The 23,140-nt window shown below is 43.0% G+C and overlaps 1 protein-coding gene across 1 annotated transcript in view; it reads right to left on the minus strand.

Moving 5' to 3' along the window:
* LOC122798785 (zinc finger protein 883-like) overlaps positions 1–23,140 on the minus strand; it is a 314,532-nt gene that overhangs the window by 177,824 nt on the left and 113,568 nt on the right. The window lies entirely within an intron of this gene.

Raw genomic sequence — 23,140 nt, forward strand, 5'->3', positions numbered from 1 at the left:
GCCTCACAGAGAACCGGCGACTGGTCTAGCAGAGGCCTCGTCGTCGGTTTTGGACCTCGGATGCCTATCCTTTTTCTTGTCCTTGCTTTTTTTGTAAACTCTGGTTGTTGGCTGGTCCGACGGCATTATCTAATCAAATCTTTGGCCAAAGTAATGAAATGCAAAATCGAACCGATGCTTAATAGTGCGTTGGTTAAAACTAGCACAAAACAGACAGCTAGCAACATTGTGATCAGGGCCTAAGCAAGGAATACAGTACGAGTGAAAATCCTTATGCGGTATTTGCTTCCCACAAGAAATACAATTGTTAACTTTTTCTGACATCGGTCTGGAGCAAGAAAAAAGTTTCCCCAACGGGGTACTTAGCTTTAATGAAGACTTCGGTTCTAAAATTCGGATTTGAATATCTCAGGAGTCGGCCGACCAGCACTTGTGAACTACTTTTGCTTCAGGCACTGCGCGGCAAGAAAGACTGAAGAAAATGGCGTCGGCTGCATCTTTTATACCCCTGGCGCACTGATGTTAGGGAAGAGGCGACAGCAACTGACGCCGGACCTAGACTTTGGAATTCTGGCCGACTGAGGTAGCCTGCCAGCAGGATAACCCAAGAGTAATGACTGCAACAGTGAAACACGATGAACGTCCAGAGATTATTAAGCATTTTTGTCTGACTGTCAATATCAAGGTGCAGGTACTCCACGACTATCGAAGCCAACCATCAACCAAAAAAAGCAAAAAATCAATAAAAATGTTTTTATACTTGAACAGCAAAAGAACTTTATTCCATGGGTTGTTAGCGCTTTCACGTCTACTCTGAACGCTTCTTCAGACTTTAATAAAACACTTCATCACTTCTGTATTTAAATACATATCAATTAAACAGTTAACCAATGAAAGCCTTTGTATGAATACATAACTATAAAAAGTCAGAAACGTCTAAATAAATAAAAAGTCAGAAACTTATATCATGAAAATTAAAAATTCAAAATTCAACATTGACACTAAAATGGATGTAGTAACAGATTATTATTGTTATTAACATTTCAGATGGCAAATAGCATATGAATATTTATTAAAAACACAAGAGCATATAAAAAAACAGCATGTGATAAAAAACATTTCAAATATATGAAACTACTGAAAAACTTCTAAAAATACATGGCCTTAATGAGAGGGTTACTCTGAAACCCTTTCTAGTCAGTCGTCACCTGAAGCATTAGCAGTTATTTATTGCTATACATTTGACTTTTTCATGTCTCTTGGTGTTAGTAGGAATATGTATTTTTAGAAGTTTTTCAGTAGTTTCATACACTTGAAATGTTTTTTATCACATGCTGTTTTTTTTTTATATGCTCTTGTGTTTTTAATAAATATTCATATGCTATTTGCCATCTGAAATGTTAATAACAATAATAATCTATTACTACATTCATTTTAGTGTCAATGTTGAATTTTGAATTTTTAAATTTCACGATATAACTTTGACTTTTTATTTATTTAGAAGTTTCTGACTTTTTATAGTTATGTATTCATACAAAGGCTTTCATTGGTTAACTGTTTAACTGATATGTATTTAAATACAGAAGTGATGAAGTGTTTATTATTAAAGTCTGAAGAAGCGTCCAGAGTAGACGTGAAAGTGCTAACAACCCATGGAATAAAGTACATTTGCTGTTCAAGTATAAAAACATTTTTATTGATTTTTTGCTTTTTTTGGTTGATGGTTGTCTTCGATAGTCGTGGAGTACCTGCACCTTGATATTGACATTTTTCGTTTGGGGACATAGCAGGTACCTTACCCTGAGAGATCTCTGTTTATTTATTATTATTTTTGTCTGACTATCCAACTCACAGCACCGCCTGTTGCTCTATGTAAGTAAGTTATTTTAGAAGTGCGTTTTCTTGTAGATAGCTAGAAGCTAGAAATATTAGACTGTGTTTTTCTGTGATGTCAGAACTGCACTACTGATTTATTTTAAGTATTTCTGTGTGATCTCTGAACTTTTGACTAGCACTGACTGTGTAGTAGAAAGTATTGTCTTGTGGTTTTAATTATTTATTATTAAATATTTTAAAACCTTTTAACTGTGGCTGATTTGTGTAGAGATAAGTTAAGCTCTAGAGTACATTGCATATTTATACAGTTTACTGTCCAGGTCACTCCAAATAAGCTTTAACTGTTTAGTCCCATCTACCAACTGGATAATAATATTGCACAGTAATAACTGGACATCCTTTTAAGGACCTTTGAGTAGCTGATAAGTATTAGATGGGTGGTGGCAGTAATTACTACTGTACAGTCTGGGTAAAAGGGGCACAGCTGAAGGACCTGTGCCAGCCTTCCCCAGGAGTGTCTGTGTGGTTATATAAACTCTTATCTCAAAGTGTGTGTGTGTGTGTGTGTCAGCTACTTGGGCAGGGGCATGAAGCACTGGTTGGACAGAGAGGGTGCTGGAGATTTTAGCTTGCCCAGCTAGACTGAGATATGGACCCTATAGCTGTGCCAGTGGAGAGTCTTACTGGGAACTTGGGGAGCAAGGGAGCGACCAGCCCTGGACTGACTGTGATCTCTGTGTGCTCTTAAGGGAAATTGCACTTTACTGTGTGTATTTGTTATCCTTTCCTCATATATGAGACACCCTCTCTGGTGTTAGTGGTGAAGACTGAGGCTCCTTGATTTCTGGGCCAGGGCACGGGTGTCACAATCAGAAATGCAATAGCAATTTAAACAAACAGAGAGAATTGGAAGGCATTAAGCATTATTGTCTGGCTATCCAACTCATCAGCACTGCCTGTTGTCTTATGTAAGTTATCTTAGACTTATGTTTTCTTTTAGATTAGCTAGGAACTATAAAGTTTAAACTAAGTGTTTTTCTGTGATGTCAGAACTGTACTACTGATTTATTTTAAGTATTTCTGTGTGATCTCTGAACTCTTGACTAGCACTGACTGTGTAGTAGGAAGTATTGTCTTGTGGTTTTAATTATTTATTATTAAATATTTTAAAACCGTTTAACTGTGGCTGGTTTGTGTAGAGATAATTTAAGCTTAGAAGAGTGGGAAGGTGAGTGCGAGTCTCACAAGGAGTCTGTTGTGGCATACGACCTAAACCTCAGGACAAGGCTCAGGGAACTCATGGGCTTGGCCCAGGAGAAGCTGGCAGAAGCCCAACAACAGAAAAAGGTGTGGTATGACAGGAATGCTCGAACTAGAGAGTATGCTGTGGGGCGGCAGGTAATGGTTTCCATTCCTGTCAGACACAACAAGCTGCAAGCAGCTTGGGAGGGACCCTACAAGGTGGTAAGAAAGGTAAGTGATGTTAACTACATGGTGGAACTGCTAAGGCAGATGGCAGGGGCACAAATTGTACCATGTTAACATGATGAAACCTTACCATGATAGGGAGGCCCTTGTGCTGAGCATTTGCAGTGGATTGCAGGAGGAGTCTGAGGGAGATCTGGGGACTGATCTCCTCAGTGAGGCTCGGGCTGACACCTCGGTGGAAGGGGTAGCAAAGTCCCAGCAATTATCTCCTACCCAGGTTCGAAAAATCCGAGCAGTGTTGCAGGAATTTGGGAGCATGTTCACTGGGAAACCAGGGTGCACCCACCTGGTGCAGCACCAGGTGGATACCGGACCCCAAAGGCCTAATAGGCAGCCCCCTTATAGGGTGCCTGAGAGAGTCAGACAGACCCTGAAGGAGGAGGTAAAGGAGATGTTGGAACTAGGGGGGTGATTCAAGAGTCTAACAGTCCTTGGGCCTCCCCAGTGGTGCTGGTGCCAAAGAAGGATGGCAGCACCAGGTTGTGTGTGGACTACAGGAAATTAAATAGTCACACAGAGTCGGATGCTTACCCCATGCCTTGGACAGATGAGGCCCTAAAGCAGCTGGGTGGGGCTAAGTATCTTACAACCATTGGTCTTACCAAGGGTTACTGGCAGGTGCCCTTGACTCCTAGTGATAGAGAGAAATCAGCCTTTGAGACTCCTTTTGGCTTGCATGAGTTCACCAAGATGCTCTTTGGGATGAAGAATGCCCCAGCGACTTTCCAGAGGCTGGTAGATAATATAATATCTTAGCAGCAGGGTTTTCCCTTGCTTACCTAGATGATATTGCCATCTACAGCCATTCCTGGCCAGAGCACCTTCAGCATGTCAGGGAAGCGCTGAGCAGACTACAGAGGGCAGGGTTGACCATTAAGCCGAGCAAATGTTAGGTGAGTATGGCGGAGGTCTCCTACCTAGGACACAGAATGGGGAGTGGTAAGATACGGCCAGAACCTGCCAAACTGGAAGCTATTCAGGTATGGCTTGCAACTGTTACTAAAAAGGAGGTGAGGGCATTTTTAGGGACAGCAGGGAACTACAGAAAGTTCATCTCCAGTTATAGTACCATAGCTGCTCCCCTCAGAGACCTAACAAGGAAGAACAGGCCAGATAAGGTAGTATGGACCCAGCATGTGAGCAGGCATTCCAGAGGCTTAAAGAAGTTTTGGGAGGACCCCCTGTGTTAGCCAGTCCAGATTACAGCAAATAATTTGTTTTGCAGGTGGATGCTTCAAACCATGGGGTGGGGGCTGTACTTATCCAGATTTCTTCAGAGGGGGAAGAGCACCCAGTGTTTTTTCTCAGTCGTAGGCTCCATCCCAGTGAGAATGCTATGCAGCTGTAGAAAAGGAATGTCTAGCCATAGCGTGGGCACTGCAGAAACTTCAACCTTATCTGTATGGAAGGAAATTCACTGTTATGACAGATCACAACCCTCTAACATGGTTAAACAGAGCCAGTCAGCAAAATGCCAAGTTGCTAAAATGATGCCTGGGGTTGCAAGCATATGATATATCAGTGCAGCACCACAGTGGCAGTAGCAATGTCAATGCAGATGGACTCTCAAGACAGGGAATGGGATAGGTATACTCAAAGACCTAACCCTCTCAAGCGGCGTTTCTCAAGGGTCACTTGAAAAACTAGCTTGAGCTCTCTGGGGGGGGGGTGAAGACTGGTAGAGAAGGGTGAAGGCTGTCAGCCTACCCAGTCAGAATTTTATAGATAATTCTATCATTTGTAAATATGAATGTAAACTATAGGCTTGTTGTCTTAAATGTAAAGAACACCTTGTAATGAGAAATAAACTCTGAGGAGCAGGTCTGCCTGAAGTGTCATATGCCTGCAATATGCAATAAAGATTGGTCCTGAGGCACACCGTTGATATACTACGGACATGTTGTGCCACCAGGGCCTGGATGAATTTCCTCATCATCCGTCCATATCAGCTCGTCGATCTAGAGGAGGCCACCCTACTAGATCCCTAGAATCCTTTTTAGAGGGAGGAGGGGGAGAGCCAGCAAGAAACTCACAGCAACAAGTTGTTGACTGGAGGGAGCAAGCAGAGGAGCAGTATCCGGGGTAAAAGACCCCACCAGCAGAAATCTCTCCACCGCTCTCGGCTCCCTTTGAACCCGGGTTGAACCACAAATGGTACAACCAGAAGACAGGTGTTCAACCCAAGTACCTGACCAAGAAGTGTGGCCATCTGCTGGGATAGCACCGGCCACACCTCGTACATTGAAAAGACAGCCTTAGGGGTCAACACTAACACCCACAAGCCCAACACACACACACACACAAACAAAAACAAAAAAATAAAAAAAAAAATTACTAAAAAGGGAGGGAAAGCCTTAACCACACACAACACTAACTATATTTGAAACAAAAAAGAGAATTTAAACAATTTTCCAAGAATTCCGTTTCTCTTGAAAAGCGGCCAAATCTGAGGTCAGTCAACAGGGGGGCAAGCAAGGGTTATGGGTGAGGAGGAGGAGGAGAGGGAGGAGCCTAAGCTTTTTGATGTGCCGGCTCGATCCCGATGGATCCTCCGATACCCACAGGTTGCAGACGAATGAAGTCTTCCTACTTCAGATATACTGTTACATGTGGAACTGGAAATAAATGTGACAACAGTGCACTCTACTGACCAAAGTAAAGCATGTGGTGACCCTTTGAAGTGGACAGTGGTGCCAAAAAGGCTAGATGAAAAAATTATTTCTATTGTTTAAACCAAGAGTTAAATTGCTAGATTTAAACATGCAAATGTATTTTTATTGCTTTGTTCCTGACCAGCTGCAAGATAACAAAAGGAAAATGTTAAGAATGTAAATGTAGATAATCGGTCAGCCTGGGAACACCAGGAAAGTGTAAAAGACGATGTAATGTTTATCAGAACTGCAACAGCAATTTAAACAGAGAGAATCAGACGGCATTAAGCATTTTTGTCTGACTATCCAATTCATCAGCACTGCCTGTTGTCTTATGTAAGTTATCTTAGACTTGTGTTTTCTTTTAGATTAGCTGGGAACTATAAAGTTTAGACTAAGTGTTTTTCTGTGATGTCAGAACTGTACTACTGATTTATTTTACGTATTTCTGTGTGATCTCTGAACTCTTGACTAGCACTGACTGTGTAGTAGGAAGTATTGTCTTGTGGTTTTAAGTATTTATTATTAAATGTTTGAAAACCTTTTAACTGTGGCTGGTTTGTGTAGAGATAATTTAAGCTCTTAGGAGTGCTTGCATGCCTTTGGTAAAACTGTACAAGGCCACTCTAATAGCTTTAGCCCTGGGCTATACTACCAATTGGATAATAATACTGCACAGTAATAATTGGACACCCTTTTAAGGGCCTTTGAGTAGCTGATAATTATTAGTGGGTGGTGGCAGCTGGTACTACCGTATAGTCTGGGTAAAAGGGGCACAGCTGGAGAATCTGTGCCAGCCCTCCCCAAAAGTGTCTGTGTGGTTGTGTAAACTCTTATCTCAAAGTGTGTGTGTGTGTGTGTGTGTGTGTGTGTGTGTGTGTGTGTGTGTGTGTGTGTGTGTGTGTGTGTGTGTCAGCTACTTGGGCAGGGACACAAAGCACTGGTTTGTCAGAGAGGGTGCTGGAGATTTTAGCTTACCCACTAGGCTGAGATCTAGACCATATAGCTGTGCCAGTGGGGAGTCTTACTGTGTTAAAAGTTATTTCAGACAGTCAAATACCAGTATCAAAACTTTAAAGTAAAGGCAGTTGGGAGTGACAAATGCTACTGTTACATATCCTGTCTCAAATCTATACCCATTTCTTTGGGTCTGACTGAAGAAAGACATACTTTTCTTTTGAGTACTACTGCATCAGCAAATCTGCTAAGAAGAGATCTGTTATGCAAACTGGGTTGTACCATCTACTGTACACCAAATGGGGTGTATCTGGATTTTCCAACAAAATCATAGGAGGAAGTATTAGCAGTCTTTCATACAGGGAAGTATTAGCAGTCTTAGCAAAAGATGAGGAACAGCCTCTTAAAGGTATACATACAACTAAAAAAATTGCTATAGCAGGTACCTGCTAACTTATTGGTTAAACATGCTAATAAGGTAGGTATATTAAAATCTGCAGAACTGGTAAAAATAAAATTGAATTAAGCAAAACCTCTCCCTAAAGTTCAACAATATCCATTGAAACCAGAAGCAGAGACATGAATCAAACCTGTAATTCAGTCTTTGATACATCAAGGAACAATAGTGCCAGCTATATGTCCTTGTAATACTCCTATCCTCCCTGTAAAAAAGCCAAAAAAGAATACATATAGATTTGTGCAAGATGTGAGGGCTGTAATAGGTTTGTGCAAGATGTGAGGGCTGTAATAGGTTTGTGCAAGATGTGAGGGCTGTAATAGGTTTGTGCAAGATTTGAGGCCTGTAAGTAATGCAGTGTTACCAACTTTTCCTGTCATTGCATATCCAGCAAAAATACTTAGTTGCATACCATTTACAGAAAAATATTTTTCTGTAATTGATATTTGTTCAGCATTCTTTTCTATACCCTTCCACCTGAAAGTTGTTGTTTCTTTACTTATCAGGGACAGCAGTATATGTGGACATGGTTGCCACAAGGGTACACTGAATCTTCCTTCATTATTTTCTCAAATTCTAAGAAAAGATTTGGAAAATGTGACATTTCCAGGTGGGTCTGTGTTAGTGTAGTATGCAGATGATTTATTAATAGCATCTGATTCTTTTCAGAAGTGCCAGCAGAATACCCTACATCTTTCAACCATCCTTGCAGGGAAAAGGCATAAGGTGTCAGAAAAATTACAGCTGTGGTCACCTCAGGTATGTTACTTGATATCTCAGGGTAGAAAACAAGTGTGACCATCTCGTACTAAGGCAATAGCTAAAGCCCCACATCCAATTACTCAGTGCCAGCTTAGATCTTTCTTTGGCATGACAGGGTATGCAGAGAGTGGGTTTCTAATTAAGAAGAAATTGCTAAACCTCTGACAGACCTTTTAAAACAAGATATACCAGAAAACCTCCCCTGGGATAGTAAAGAGGAAAATTCATTTAGGTTCATACTAGGCTATCTGCCCTAGGGCATTTATAAGCCTAGCCAGAGTATGTTTGGCTTTCGCCACCCATTTTAAATTAATTTTGCTATGCCCTTTTTCGAGGTTAGTATACTGTGCCTCCTGTCTAACAGTGACACAGAAGTGATACCCGGGGTAAACCTACGATCTCCCATCCACTCATCAAGATTCCTCTTGAAGAGAGTCAATGAGGGACTCTGCCTAACCTGAACTGGGATTTTATTCCAGAGTGACGGGAGCCTCGGGGTTATGAATCTGTCCCTACAGCATATCCTATTTATTTCAGTGCTGAGGTTCAAGTCTCTCGAGTGTGTAGCTCGATGGGATTTGGATTTTTTTGAGGTGCAGCATGTCCCTTAATTCCGTGTTGGACATGGCTTTATACGTCAGGCACAGGTCGCCTCTGAGCAGGCGGAATGCCACTGAGTGGAGCTGGAGTTTCTTTAACTGGGCAGCATATGGCATCTTTTTGAGCCCTTTGATCCTCTTGGTGAGGTACTTTTGGGGTCTTTCCAGTTGCTGCAGGTGTTTGGTAAGGTACATCCCAAAAGGGGCATTGTACTCAATTATGGGCCTGATGAGGGATGAGTAAAGAGGCACGATGACCTCCCCTAATCTAGATGTGAATCCCTTTATGATTAGGTGGGCTATATAAAATGTTTTTCTAACCACTTTGGCCACGTGGTTGTCAAATGAGAGATTGCTATCAACTTGGGTCCCCAGGTCCCTAATTACTTTTTCTGTACTTAATGGATTACCACCTATGTGGTAATTTGTGGGCACTTTGTTTTGCCAAAGGGATGACTATACACTTTTTGGCATTTAGCTTGAGGCCATGGCTCTGGCACCAGTTGTCTGTTTCTATGAGGCCCTTTTGGAGGATGCTTGTGTCGGCTGGAGAGTCGATTATGGCACCCAGTTTGCAGTCATCTGTGAACTTGGTCAGCCACAGTCCTTCTGTGTTGGCCTGTACCTCCGAGAAATATATACCGAACAAGAGAGGTCCCAGGACTGAGCCTTGTGGCACGCCACTTGTAACTGGTTTGGAGTCTGACATGGCTCCAGCAATTCTAACCATGTGGGTTCTGTCCTTGAGCTAGTTTGCAACCCATCTAGTGACATAGGGGTTTATATTTAAGCTGGTGAGCTTATCTATAATGCCCGAGTGGGGTATTGTATCGAAGGCTTTTGCGAGGTCCAGGTAGGCTGTGTGGACCACCTTCCCTTCATCAATGGCCTTGGTGACTGTTTCAAAGAAGTCAACCAGGTTTAAGAGGCAGGATCTGCCCTAAGCCGAACTGGGAAGGATCCAGTGTCTGTAGGTCCCCAATATCTTTATTTATGAGGTCCATGATGATCCTTTCCATAGCTTTGCAAACCAAGCTAGTCAGGCTCATGGGGCGATAGTTTCCAGGGTCCGTTGAGGCACCACCTTTGTGGAGAGGGACCACTGTTGCTGTACGCCACTCTTTGGGTACATATCCTGTAGTATGGCTGAGATTGAATGGTAGTTTTATGTTTGGGTTTAGCTCTTCTTGGAGTTCATGTAGGACGAAGCCCGGGACACTGTCTGGTCCCATTGATGCTGTGTTTTTTGCTTTGGAGAGTGCGGCTCTTACCTGAGCATCTGAGATGTCAGGGGGGCAGCACTCTGCTGGGATAGATATTTGCCCTTTTGGTGGGGGAGGGAGAAGTTTGCTCTGAACCTGTCAGCTAGGATGTTGGCAATGTCTGTGGGTTCGGTGTATTTTTTGTCATTTTGGACTAATTCTGAGCATATCTGGGAATTCCCACCCAGGTTCCTAACATAACTGAAGAAAGCCTTGTGATTATCCTTAGTGTCCTGTGCAATTTTTCTTTCGAAGCTGGCCTTAGACGATTTTATGAGTGCCCTTAGTTTTTTGATAATACTGATCAGAGATGCCTTCCCTTTTTGGGATTTTGCTCTATCATGTAGTAGCTTCCTCCTTCTATTGTATAGTTTGTTTATGGCTGTTGGACTAATTCTGAGCATATCTGGGAATTCCCACCCAGGTTCCTAACCTAACTAAAGAAAGCCTTGTGATTATCCTTAGTGTCCTGTGCAATTTTTCTTTCGAAGCTGGCTTTAGACGATTTTATGAGTGCCCTTAGTTTTTTGCTAATACTGATCAGAGATGCCTTTCCTTTTTGGGATTTTGCTCTATCATGTAGTAGCTTCCTCCTTCTATTGTATAGTTTGTTTATGGCTGGGGTCCACCAGACAGGACGTCTGCCTTTTTAGGATTGGGTCTTGGTTTTATTTGGGATTGCATGATCCATGCATTCCTGAAGGTGTTCATAGAATGCATTTATAAAAGATTCTGCGGTCTGGGCTGTATTTTCCACAGGCCCGGGGGCTTTGAAGGATTCCACCTCGGTTTTGAGGAGTGTGAAATTTGCTTTAGAGAAGTTTTTCACTGTGGTTTTCTGGGCAGGGGGTGGGGTCGGGATGTGAATATCCAGTGAGATCAGTTTATGGTCTGATCTTACCAGTGAGGGATCCACTTCTGGTCTGGAGCATAGAGTCTCCATGTTGGTGATGATCAGGTCCAGTATGTTTTCCCCTCTTGTGGGAGTGGTAACAAGTTGTTCCATAGCATTTGAGTTTATGAACTCTAGGAATCTTTGGGCTAGGGTGTTGGAGATAGAGTAATGCTCCCAGTCTATCTTTGGGTAGTTGAAGTCGCCCAATATAATGGTGTTTGGAGAGACCTTCACATTTTCCAGTGTTCTCAGGAAGGCCGAGTGGGGTTCCTGGGTTTCGGAGGGTGGTCTGTAGCAGGCTATAAACTGGAAGGCAGTTTTACCCACTGTTAGTTGCACATGGATAGTCTCTGATTCTTCGTGCTTTGCCACCAACCTGGAGGTGTGGGTATCTTTGATGAATATCGATACTCCCCCTCCTTTTGTGGTTCGGTCCAAGTTTTGGGGCCAAAAAGCATGGTATGAGGTATAACCTGGTAGTGCTGGGGTGCTCTCGGGAGCCCTGAACCAGGTTTCTGTTACTGCACAGATATCGATGTTCTCCATGCTAAGGAGAGTTTCGAGTGCGTGCATCTTGAGGTTTAGACTTCTGGCGTTGAGTAGCATTCCTCTTAGTTTATTATCCCTTGTGATACCTATGGAAGTGGGTTTGTCTTTTGAGCCTTGCCTAAAAAAGGCACTATGGGGGCAGCAAGAGCCTTTGCCAATATCCGAAAGCCCAGGGGTGACAGGTGCAAGCCGTCCCTAGCGAAGAATCGTGGCTTGTCGAGCATATCATCCCAGGCTGACAGGCATTGGATCCCCTTTGAATGACATCAGTACGTAAGCCAATTGTTGAAATTGATAATCTTGTCTTCATATTGTGGCATCATTCTTGGTGAGGGTAAGATGCTACTCAAGGTCAGGGTCATACCGGCCTGGGCTACATGCTCAGAGAGCATGTCTCTTTTCATGTAGTCCAGGGAGGTACGTCTCAGGTCATTCACACCAGCTTGGACAATGACCGAGTCATATTTGTACTTGCCTTGGAGTGACCTGAGTGCTTGTGTTATGTGTGCTTGTGTTATGTGGCGGATCCTAGCGCCCGACAGGCTGCTCACCGTGACCTTCTCCTTGTTCAGCCTGGTGAGCGGGACGTCAGTGTGCCTGGCGATAGAGTCACCTATTACAAGTGTATCAGGTGTGTTGTTTAGCCTTAAGGGCTGTGACTGTTCGGCACACTGGCTTTGTGAGATATGTGTTGCACGGGTTTTGTTTTGGGGGTAGCGGTTGCTTGGGTGTCTGCTTTGGAGGGCTCTGCTGCTTAGGCAGATCTTTATTTAGAGCCTCCGAGTAAGTTTTTGTGTGATTATGTGCTTGGTTTGCTGTCGTGGTACTGAGTTGAGAGAGCTTAGCCTCCAGTTTGGCTATATGGTTGGTGGGAGGAGGAGAGGGTTATCTGTGTACATGAGGCAGTTGTAACATTGCCTCAAGATTCCCAGATTCACCAGCTGGACCAGAGAGGAGATTGACAACTGACCTTTGGACATGCTACAATAATATTGGGAATTCCTTTATAATTCAAAACAAGGGCCAATGGGGAGTGAGGGTGTAGTGCTTTTAATTTTTAGTGCTGACTTATATAATTTGCTTTTAATTTTTAGTGCTGACTTATATAATTGCTTTAGTGAGCAAGTGCCAGGTAACTTAAGTGCAATGTGTTACAGGTAACTTAAATACAAAAATGACAAACAGTAACTTTCTTTCAAGTGAAACAAGGAAATAAGTACAGTAAGCAATGCAGATATCACTAGGGATCCACAGAAGCGCTGAGAATCCGCGTTTTAGGTGGAATTAGCGCCCAGGAAATAACAAGCAAACAAACAACAAGCATACAAACAAAGCTAGATTCAGCAGGCCTGGATCTAGTCTATGCTACAGCAAACCAGGTGTACCAATTTCAGTAAGAAACAGTTAAAATATGCAGGCACTATAAACCTTTAACCAGAAATTCCCAGCTCAGAAGGGCAGAGTCCAGCCTCTCCTCCCACAAGAGTGCAAACCACGAACCTTCTTAATGTAAAATAACTGGCCTGAAGCCCAAGTGCTTTAACCAGAACTAATACACTTTAAGAATAACAGACACTGAGCTCTCAATCAGCAGTTTCCAACTTAGAAGGATGAAAGCTACCTGTCCTGCCACCACAGTGCATGCCACAAACCTTCCTAATGTAGAACAACTAGTCTGAAGCCCAAGTGCTTAATCCAAAAGACTTAGAATGATAGCTACACTTTAATCAAGTTACTACCAAGCAGAAATAAATACAATTGAATACTTTAAAGAATGCCTGGATTAGTGCTCAAGTTATACAAACAAAGCTAGATTCAGCAGGCCTGGATCTAGTCTATGCTACAGCAAACAAGGTGTACCAATTTCAGTAAGAAGCAGTTCAGATATGCATACACTATAAGCCTTTAACCAGAAATTCCCAGCTCAGAAGGGCAGAGTCCAGCCTCTCCTCCCACAAGAGTGCAGACCACGAACCCTCGATGTAAAATAACTGGCCTGAAAGCCCAAGTGCTTAAATCAACATTTAAACCAAGCTTTAGCTACTATCCCAGCTTTAGGATTACCAGGTTATGAATATAATTCAATTTGTTATGAAAGAAATGGATTTGCTCAGGGAGTGCTTGCACAGAAACACGGGGACAGCTTGCACAGAAACATGCGGACAGTTGCTGTCCAGTAGCTTATTATAGTACAGCACTAAATTCTGTTGCAAAGGGATTTCCACCATGCCTAAGGGCAGTCACTGTTTCTGCCATTCTAGTCAATCTAGCACAATCACTGGTGCACAGGCATGATCTTACACTAGCTGTCCCTCATCTCTCTTACTTAGAATGAAAACCCAGCCACTCTCAACTGCTTATTTAACTAAATATGAACTTCCATTTCTCTCTGACCCATCTCTCTCTCTCGTGCACTGTCCTGTTTAAAGCCTGCATCCTTATTGCCTAACAATGAGGACGGTGAGCCTCATGATTGTATGTGTGTGTTACTAACTATCTGCCTTCTCCTAAAAATGATTTAAAGGACACTCCTATTGTCAACACTGAACTGGACTTATTCGTGGATGGTTCCTGTGGAAGAAACCAAAAGGGACATCTCACAGCTGGGATTTCAGTTTATTCTGAAAATAAAATACTGCTTCAACAAAGATTAAAAGGTGCTCATTCTGCCCAAGTACCTGAGTTACTGGCTGGGCAAAAAGCTTGGAAATTAGCTAAGGACAAAACTGTAAATATTTACACAGACATTATACCTTTGGGGTGGTGCATGATTTTGTTCAACTTTTGAGGCAAATGGGTTTCCTAACCTCTTCAGGCACTAAAATCAAAAAATTGTAAATATATAAATGATTTACTGGAGGCCATTTAACTACCTAGAAAGCTAGCTATAATCAAATACAGTGCTCATCAAAAGGGTTTGAACAAAATCACCCAAGGTTAACAATTTGACGGATACAGCTGCTAGGAAAATTACTGAGAAAAAATTGTAGTTTTCATGTAATGCTATTGCAAAACTCTGACACTAACAATGTGTTTGACTTTAAGAAAGTGTCAGTCTTTCCATGATATAAGTAGCAGAAACGAATGCAGTGGCCTATCCACTTTGAAATAGTCTGCTTTAAGACAGCCTTTCCTTGTGATCCTACAGCATATGCCACTAGTAATTGCTCTGTCTTTCTAAAAACTTTGGTTCTGTCCAAGTAGAATCTAAGCTGTGTACCTCCAAAGAATGCAGAATTCTTTCCCCCTTGTTCTGTGGATTTGGATAAAAAGTTGGCAGATGAATGGTTTGGTTAAGAGCCACGTCCGGATAAAAATGATAAAAGGTTCCACAGCCATGAGTGCCTGTAGCGCTGAAACTCTTCTTGCAGAAGTTATTGCTAGTAGCAGAGCTGTTTTCCAAGATAAAAACTTTATATAAGCAGTAGCAGCTGGCTCAAAAGGAGGCATGGTGAGTTTTTCATAGACATAGTTGAGGTCCCATGCAGGCATTGGTGATCTCCTTGAAGGCCTTAAATTTTTGGCTCCTTTGAGGTACTGTTTTAATAAGGGATGAGAAAAGATTGGTGGCTCTGCATTGTAATGAGCTGAAATCGCAGAGGCATGAATTTTAATAGATGAGAAAGATGGGCCTTTGTCCAGCATCTCACTTAAGTATTGTAAAATATGAGGAATATTTGGCACAGCTGTATCTGTTCCTTGTGCCTGGTTCCAAGCACAGAATCTCTTCCATTTTCCAGCATAATATTTTCTAGTACTAGGCCTTCTGGCTTCCAAAATGACATCCATCACAGCTTTGCTGAGAGGTGTGTTTTGTATGAATATATTATCCGCCCTGCTGACAGGTTTAAATTCCTGAGCTGGCTGTGCAGTATCTGATTGTTTTGCTGGGACAGTAGATGCGGTACTTGAGTAGGGTCCAAGCTGGGCATTGAGACAAGCTCCTTAACATTGGGTACCAGTGCTGGCAGGGCCAGTCTGGTGCAATCAGTATCATCTTTGGCTTCTCCTGCCTGACCTTTAGGAGTACCTTGGAGAGGCAGAGGGGAAAAGGCATATACTGATAGGTTTTCCAGCTGAAGGATAGGGCATCCACTTTCCATGCTTGTCTGTGATAAATCCTTGTGCAGAATCTCTTTAGTTGGTAGTTGTGAGGGGACGCAAACAGATCTATGTCCAGGCATCCCCATTTCCTTGTTATCAAGCTGAAGACTTGTGGATCCAGCTGCCACTCGTGGGGATCCATGAGGTTTCTGCTTAGTTCGTCTGCCAGAGTATTTTTCCTTCCTGGCAGGAACTGTGCCTGCAGATATACTTGGTAAGTCAATGCTGTGTCCCACAAAGTCATGGCTAGTCTGCAAAGGGGATAAGAATGTGTGCCTCCCTGCTTGTTTATATACCACATGACCGTGGCATTGTCTGTCTTTATCAGTAGCTGTCCTGGTTGGAGTAGGTCCTTGAAGGCTGTCAGGGCATTTTGAAAAGCTAGCATCTCTTTTTGATTTATATGTAGATGCATTTGGTTTGAGGTCCATGTTCCCTGAATGCATTTTCCTGCCATGTGGGCCCCCCAGGCATAATCTGACGCATCCGTTGTTAGTGTTTGCCTGGCTGGGGGTAATGTGAACGGCTGACCCTTGTTTTAGTGACAAGCCTTTGTCCACCATCGAAACTCCTGTTGCAGGCAGGGAATGAGAGTAATTATAGCTTCCAGGCTGTGGCAATGTTGAGTCCAAACACTTTTTAGGTACCACTGAAGTTTCCTGATATGCAGTCTTGCATATGGAATTAGTAGGATGCAGGATGCCATGAAGCCCAAAGCCTGCAGAATTTTTCTTGCAGATAACTGGGCCTTTGTTGCTAACATTTTGAAGCAGGTAGTCAGTTGTCTTTGTCTGGCATGAGATAAACCATCTGGGCAGTTGTATTTAAGCTTGCACCCAGGAATATTATCTCTCGAGAGGGTACTGGTTTTGATTTCTTTTCATTGACTGTGTACCCTAGGCATGTTAGCAGTTTTTTCACAATCGCCAGATGCTGTAGAAGGATGTCCTTGTTCTCTGCTTGAATTAGACAGTCGTGCAAGTAAGGATATATTTGCATTCCTCTGTCTGCAGAATGCAATTACTGGTGCCAGGCACTTTGTAAAGACCTGGGGTGCAGTAGAGAAGCCAAAGGACAGAAGGAGAATTGTAATGCATTGAGCCAGCCTTGAATCTGAGGTATCTTCTGCATATTTGTCTGATTGGGACATGCAGGTATGCCTCTTTTAGGTCTAAAGTTACAAGCCAAGCGTTCTTGCCCAGCATGGGCAGTAGCTGCTGCAAAGTCAACATTTTGAATTTTGGTATATCCAGGAATGTATTCAGAATCGATAGGTCCAGTATTGGCCTCCAGGCCTTGTCCTTTCTGGGTACCAAGAACAGTCTTGAGTAAAATCCTTGTCCCTGCTCTTGTTCTGGCACTTGTTGAATGGCCCTCATGTCCATGAGGGATGAGACTTGTTTTTGTGCCTCTGCCCATTGATTTTTTGGCAGATCTGGCCAGGTGTTTGCTTTTGGCAGGGTATGGAAATGGAACTTGTAGCCTTGTGATATATTTAGAACCCACTTGTCCTGGGTTATAACGTGCCAATGTTGTGAAAAAAGTGCTAATTTTCCCCCTAAGGGTGCTGCCAGGAAATAAGTGCTTGGTGCAGGCAGGGGAAAGTCATCGGGACTGTTTCCTGTAAGGTTGTGATTTGTCACAACTGCGGTGGTGGTGCTGCCGTAGCGCTGTCGCCTGACAGTAAGACATTGTCCCATTCGATTCTCAGCTAGAGCGTCTTCTGTCTGGAGACATGCGTGAATGGGCGTACCTTCGTTGAAGGTTGTGCGTCAGAGCTGGCAACTCGGCACATCAAAATCTACTGCTAATCATTAGCGGACCGGAGTTCCGCTGTGGCGAACCCTAACCGGGAAAAGCCGAAAGACACAACAACAACTTTTGGAGGTAGAAGCACCCCATTGCTTTGACCTGTATGAACCTTGCGCCTGGGATCTGCCTCTAGGGCGTCTGCGTCTGCCACTTTGTGGTCTGCTGACACAGGAAAGGACCAATTCTTTGTTGGCCAGTGTCTACTAAACCTAGGTGGCTGTACTTGTAAGAAATCTTTGACCGTTTGCATAGATTTAGCCTTGTCCTCCATTTTCTTTAACACCAAACAAAGAATCATGCTGTAAAGGTGCATCTAATAATTTAACTTTAACATGATCAGGCATATTTTGTTCCTTTAACCAAGCATGCCTTCTAATTACAGAACCTGTAACTGCGGCCCTGCAGAAGGCCTCTAAAGAATCAAAGCCACATTGCAAAGTATGCTTTCCAAATTGTTCAGCTGCTCGCAATATATCCTGCATTTTCTTGTTTTCTGCACATTCAGAGTTTAACAACATTTTCTGTTTAAGCAATGCCATGACATGTTGCTGATATCTGAGCATATGAAACTGACAGTTTAAGACCCTTATAGCCAAGGTAGCAGATGTGTAAACCTTTTTTTCACCCATCTATCCAGTGCCTTAGAATCCCTGTCAGAAGGGGTAGGGTTTTTTGCAGCGGAAGCCTTAACACCCTTGGGACCCTGAGAAATAGTTTCTGGGTCTGCAGCAGGGTTTTTAAAAAGGAATTTATGAGAGTCAGGAACCCTGTAATATCTGTCAGGCTTAACAGGAGCTGGAGGTAAGGAGTCAGGGGTAAGGCTAGACTCTGAAAACACATCATCTACAATGTCTAACACAGGAGGGATGGATAGTGGCTTGTGCTGAGGTAGTAACAGGAAATCCCTGAGCCTCTTTTTAGACTCTGAAAAATCTAGGCTCTCCCAGTGGAAATCCTCCCTCATGGTATGTAAGGTTTCCCCAAAAGAATAATCCTCAGGAGGAGAAGCTGAAGGTATGGATTCTTCAGCATCAGAATCCTCATAGGGGGGAAAAGAAGGAATCAGAAGAAATGGAAACCTGATCTGAAGATTCATAGTCAGACTCTTGCCTAGGCCTCTTATCAGGAGGGAGATGGGAACCCCCGATCAAGGTAATCAAGTCTTCGGCCATTTTGAGCATCTGTTTTTTGGGCATGGAGGCCTGTCCACGTGGCTCTTGAGGTTGCTTATTTGCCTTTGAAGGTACTTTAGTCTTTGCCTTTGAAGTCTGTTTAATATATAGATGTTTGGGTCTGAATACACCCTCAGAAGCCAGTGCCTCCTCAGCAGCTCCAGACCCATCTGAAGGATTAGCATCCGAGGCTCCAATACCTTGAGTTTCCAGCGGCATGGCCGACTCCATGTGGGAGTCAGTAGCGGCCTGCGCCTCTAAAGTAGCAGTCAGAAAGCGCCTCACTGAGAACCAGCGACTGGCTTAGGAGAAGCTTCGTCATCGGTTTTGGGCCTCGGCTGTCTTTTTCTTTTTCTTTGCGTTTTTTTGTGAACTCGGGCAGTCAGATGGTTTTCTGACAACATTTCTGGATAATTAAATCTGCGTCCAAAGTAGTTTAAAGCGAAATCATACCAACGCTTAATAGTGCGTTGGTTAAATCTAGCACAAAACCGACAACCCAGAAAATTATGATCAGGGCCTAGGCAAGGAATACAGTAAGAATGAAAGTCCTTATGAGGTATTTGCTTCCCACAAGAAATACAATTATTAACTTTTTCTGACATCAGTTCTGGAGCAAGAAAAAAAGTTTCCGCAACGGGGTACTTAGCTTTATAGAAGACTTCAGATCTGAAATTCGAACTCAAAAATCTCAAGAGTCAGCCGACCGGCACTTGCGAACTGCTTCTGCTTTGGGCAACGCTTGGCTAGAAAGACTACAGAAAATGGCGTCAGCTGCTTCTTTTATACCCCTGACGACCTGACATCAAGGAAGGGGCGACGACAGCCGACGCAGGACCCAAGACTTTGGAATTTAGGCAGACTGAGGGCAACCTGCCAGCAGGATTACCCAAATGTAATGACTGCAACAGTGAAACACGAAGAACAGTCACTGGGAGAAGTTCAGAGGTGGCTCAAGAATGGATGTATTAAATCCTCTGTTGGGATATGGTGAGGCCGACTGGTGGCACCTACATCCTTGCTACCTTACCAGGTAAGGGCATCACATTTACCAGCCCATGTGGGTAAGACGGCTTTATTTAATCAAATTACCCAAAGCTGGTATGCTCCTCAGGTCTCCTCTTCGATACTTGAGTATGTTAATAACGCAACATGCTTAAAGTGTAATGTTAGCAAAAATGCAAACATTAAAGGACCACAATGGGTAATTGAAAAAACATACATTTTTTTATCTAGTCACGATTTTCTGCACCTCCCAAAGCTGCTTTCAACAAAAAAGTATTCATTCTTAAATGTTTTTTCTTTTTCTCCTGGGGGCAAGACATCCTGATTAGAGCTTTGAAAGGCTAAATGTGTCCCAAAATGCAATATGACAGTCCTGATTGTGAGAACAATTAGCCCTACCCTTTGTTGTCACATCAGACTTACATTAATTTTGAATGGAAAACCTGAAAAATATTGCCAAGTTTTACTGTCAGTAGATCAAGTGTCGACTCCACTGCACTGAGTTTTGCAAATGTTGTTCCTACTGATGTACTACACTTTTTTCTGAAAGAAGCTTGCAAAAGTGCAAACAAATTACGGAGTTAAAAAAGTCTTTTTCCAAAGAGCAGTTTTGTCACGGTCAGTTCCTGATCAAGTTACTCCTCCCATCTCCCCTCCTTCAAGTGAGGCAGAATCTCACACTTCCAGCTCGGCTGGGTTCTACTACTTACTCAAATTTGCATGACAATACACATCAAACAAATTTCAGACTGGTGTGCCACTAAAACTGTTGCCTAATGACTTTCTTCATACTGTTGACTGGCACTATCCCAGGAAAACTGGGAGGGAAAAACACTAATCTCACACCTCTGTTTTGTCCTACATTTCAATTTTCTTGAATTTACACAGTGAAATACTTGCTTTGGATTGGGTGTTGATTTCCGGCTGGTCACATGGTTAGTTTTGCATACTTGTTCTTTCATAGCATAATATGAACCACATTAGGTAGTGCGAAACTTTGCCTAACAATTTAATATATTTTGTTTCTTAACAACAGGCTCCCTAGCCTCTTACGTGAGCCAGTACTTTTTGTAACTATAGATTCACGCAGCCTTTTTTTTAGTGGTATACTTTCATGCATATCTCTTATCCTTTCAGCAACAGACTCGACTTGAAAGCTTTCAAGTTATAAAACTTTTCTAAGAAGCAGTACTACTACTTTAGTTAAGATCACAGAGTTAGAGTACATAAAGTGGCATCCATTTCATGAAAAATAGTCCTACACTGCAATAAATTTCATTGTTTGTTCAAGACGAGACAAAACCTAAATCAAAAATAATTTTTGATTCTACCATGTCAGAGTAAAAGTGTAAGGCCAAATTAGGTATACTTGCGATGTATGCTGGTGTGACACCCAACACTATGACCCTTCTGCCCCCATCACACCATCCTCAATGCATTCAGTCATTTACATACATCAAAATGACACATATCTTGCAACAATACCAGCAGTTATACCAATCTCTTTACAAAACACTGCTGTAATGCCTTTGTCAACCAACATGATAGATGGAAGCGAGCACTGGACTCCCCACAGCTGGTCAGCAAGTCAGTGTCCCTTTGCTCCACAGTTCTTTGTTATACCATATATATCATACGGACATATATGCATGCATGCAGACACAGACACCACTCTCCAGAGCAAGGAGGTTCCAGTCCAGCTTTGATCCATGTTTCTGTGGCACTGTACACCATGCATGCCTCCACATATGCACATGTAATCACACACACAAAGATACCGGCAGGCACACAGACACACACAGCTTTGATCCATGTTTCTGTTGCACTGTACACCATGCATGCCTCCACATATGCACATGTAATCACACACACATACACAAAAATACCAGCAGGCCTTCTCACACACACAGACACACACACACACACACACACACACACACACACACACACACACACACACATTACCATTGAAGTGTGTTGCAATACACACCACTCCACAGAACACTGCTTCAATTTCCATGGGATTGTCTTGAGAAACTGACAATGTCAACTCATAACACCCCCCCAGATGTCACATACAGACACACAATGTACCAGTGGAGATGGGTGCTTTCCCCACTATTCCAAAAGCAGTGCTCCAAGGTCTAAAAGCCAAGGCCCCATCCAAAGCAAAGCACACAGCTTCCATGGGACCTGATAGTATCCCAGGCTGTATTCTGCACCATCGCCACCAAGAACTAGTTTCACCATTGACCACATTGACTATTCAAACATAGCTAATTACAGGCTTCATTCCAGCAAAGTGGAGAACTGCCATTGTCATCCCCTTGCACAAAAGTGGTGCCACTACTGACCCAGGAAACTATCACCCCATTAGCTTGACATGTCTCATCTGTAAAGCCATGGAGCATATTATTATGGATCTCATAAACAAGGACACAGGCAATCTCCAAGTACTTGACCCCACCCAATGCAGATTCGTCAGGGAAAGACCTTGCCTGTTGAACCTGGCTGACTTCCCTGAGACTGTCACAAAGGCCCTGGATGAGGGAAAGTCAGTAGATACAGCTTACCTAGAGTTGGCCAAGGTCTTTGACACAATCCCTCACTCAGATATCATGTTAAGCTAAAACAACTTGGCTTAAATCCTTATCTTGTCAGGTGGGTGGCCAACTGGCTCACCGATAGGACCCACAAGATCAAAATAGGGGCCAACACCTCCGACAACAGACCTGTCATTGGTGGTGTTCCCCAGGGATCAGTTCTGGTACCCCTACTGTTTGGCATCTACTTCTCAGAGGTCCGGGCAAAGACAAAGGGCCTGTGGCTGTCCAAGTTTTCGGATGACTGTAAATTGGGTGCTGTCACTGACTCTCCAAATTATGTTAACATACTGCAAGAGGGTCTCACAGCAACAAATGACTGGTACCAAAGTCATGGCCTTAAGTTAAATGCAAAAAAATGTATTAAAATGTCCCATCCCTCCAGAATCTACTCCAACCCTATCGTACCACCAGACCAGCAACAAAAATCACTTGCAGATCACTAAAGCCAATAACTCTGCTGGTGAAGCACTATTCTCTTGCACCATATCCAAATTATGGAACTCCCTCCCACCCACAATTACCTCCGTACCATCATGCACCCACTTTAAAACTTTACTAAAAGCACATCTAAAAACATGCTGGCTATGCCCTTGCAACTCCCACTCTAATATCACCCACCCCATCCAACCACTACCTTTCTTTCCACTCCACTAACTACCTTGGATTATAGCAAGCTCAGATGCTCATAAGCCTAGTACTTATACAGCAGGAACTTCTTATTTTAACATTTGTTAATGTCTGTTATGAGCTTCACAGATAAAGATTCTAGTTGTCTACTGATGTACTATGTCCTTCATCTGTAAATATGTTGTAAGTAATTGCCATGTAAATTGCTAATCGCTATGTAATCCAATGTAACTACTGTCTGTTTATTTTAACTGTGGAGCTTTTCTCCCTGGGCCTCCGCTGAAAATGGACCTACGTCCAGTCGGACACTCCCGGTCAACAAATATAAATAAATAAATCATACCATTCAGCAAAAACA

This window comes from Protopterus annectens, chromosome 3.part1 (genome assembly GCF_019279795.1).
Source record: "Protopterus annectens isolate FY-2018-M chromosome 3.part1, PAN1.0, whole genome shotgun sequence".
NCBI classification, from domain to species: domain Eukaryota; kingdom Metazoa; phylum Chordata; order Ceratodontiformes; family Protopteridae; genus Protopterus; species Protopterus annectens.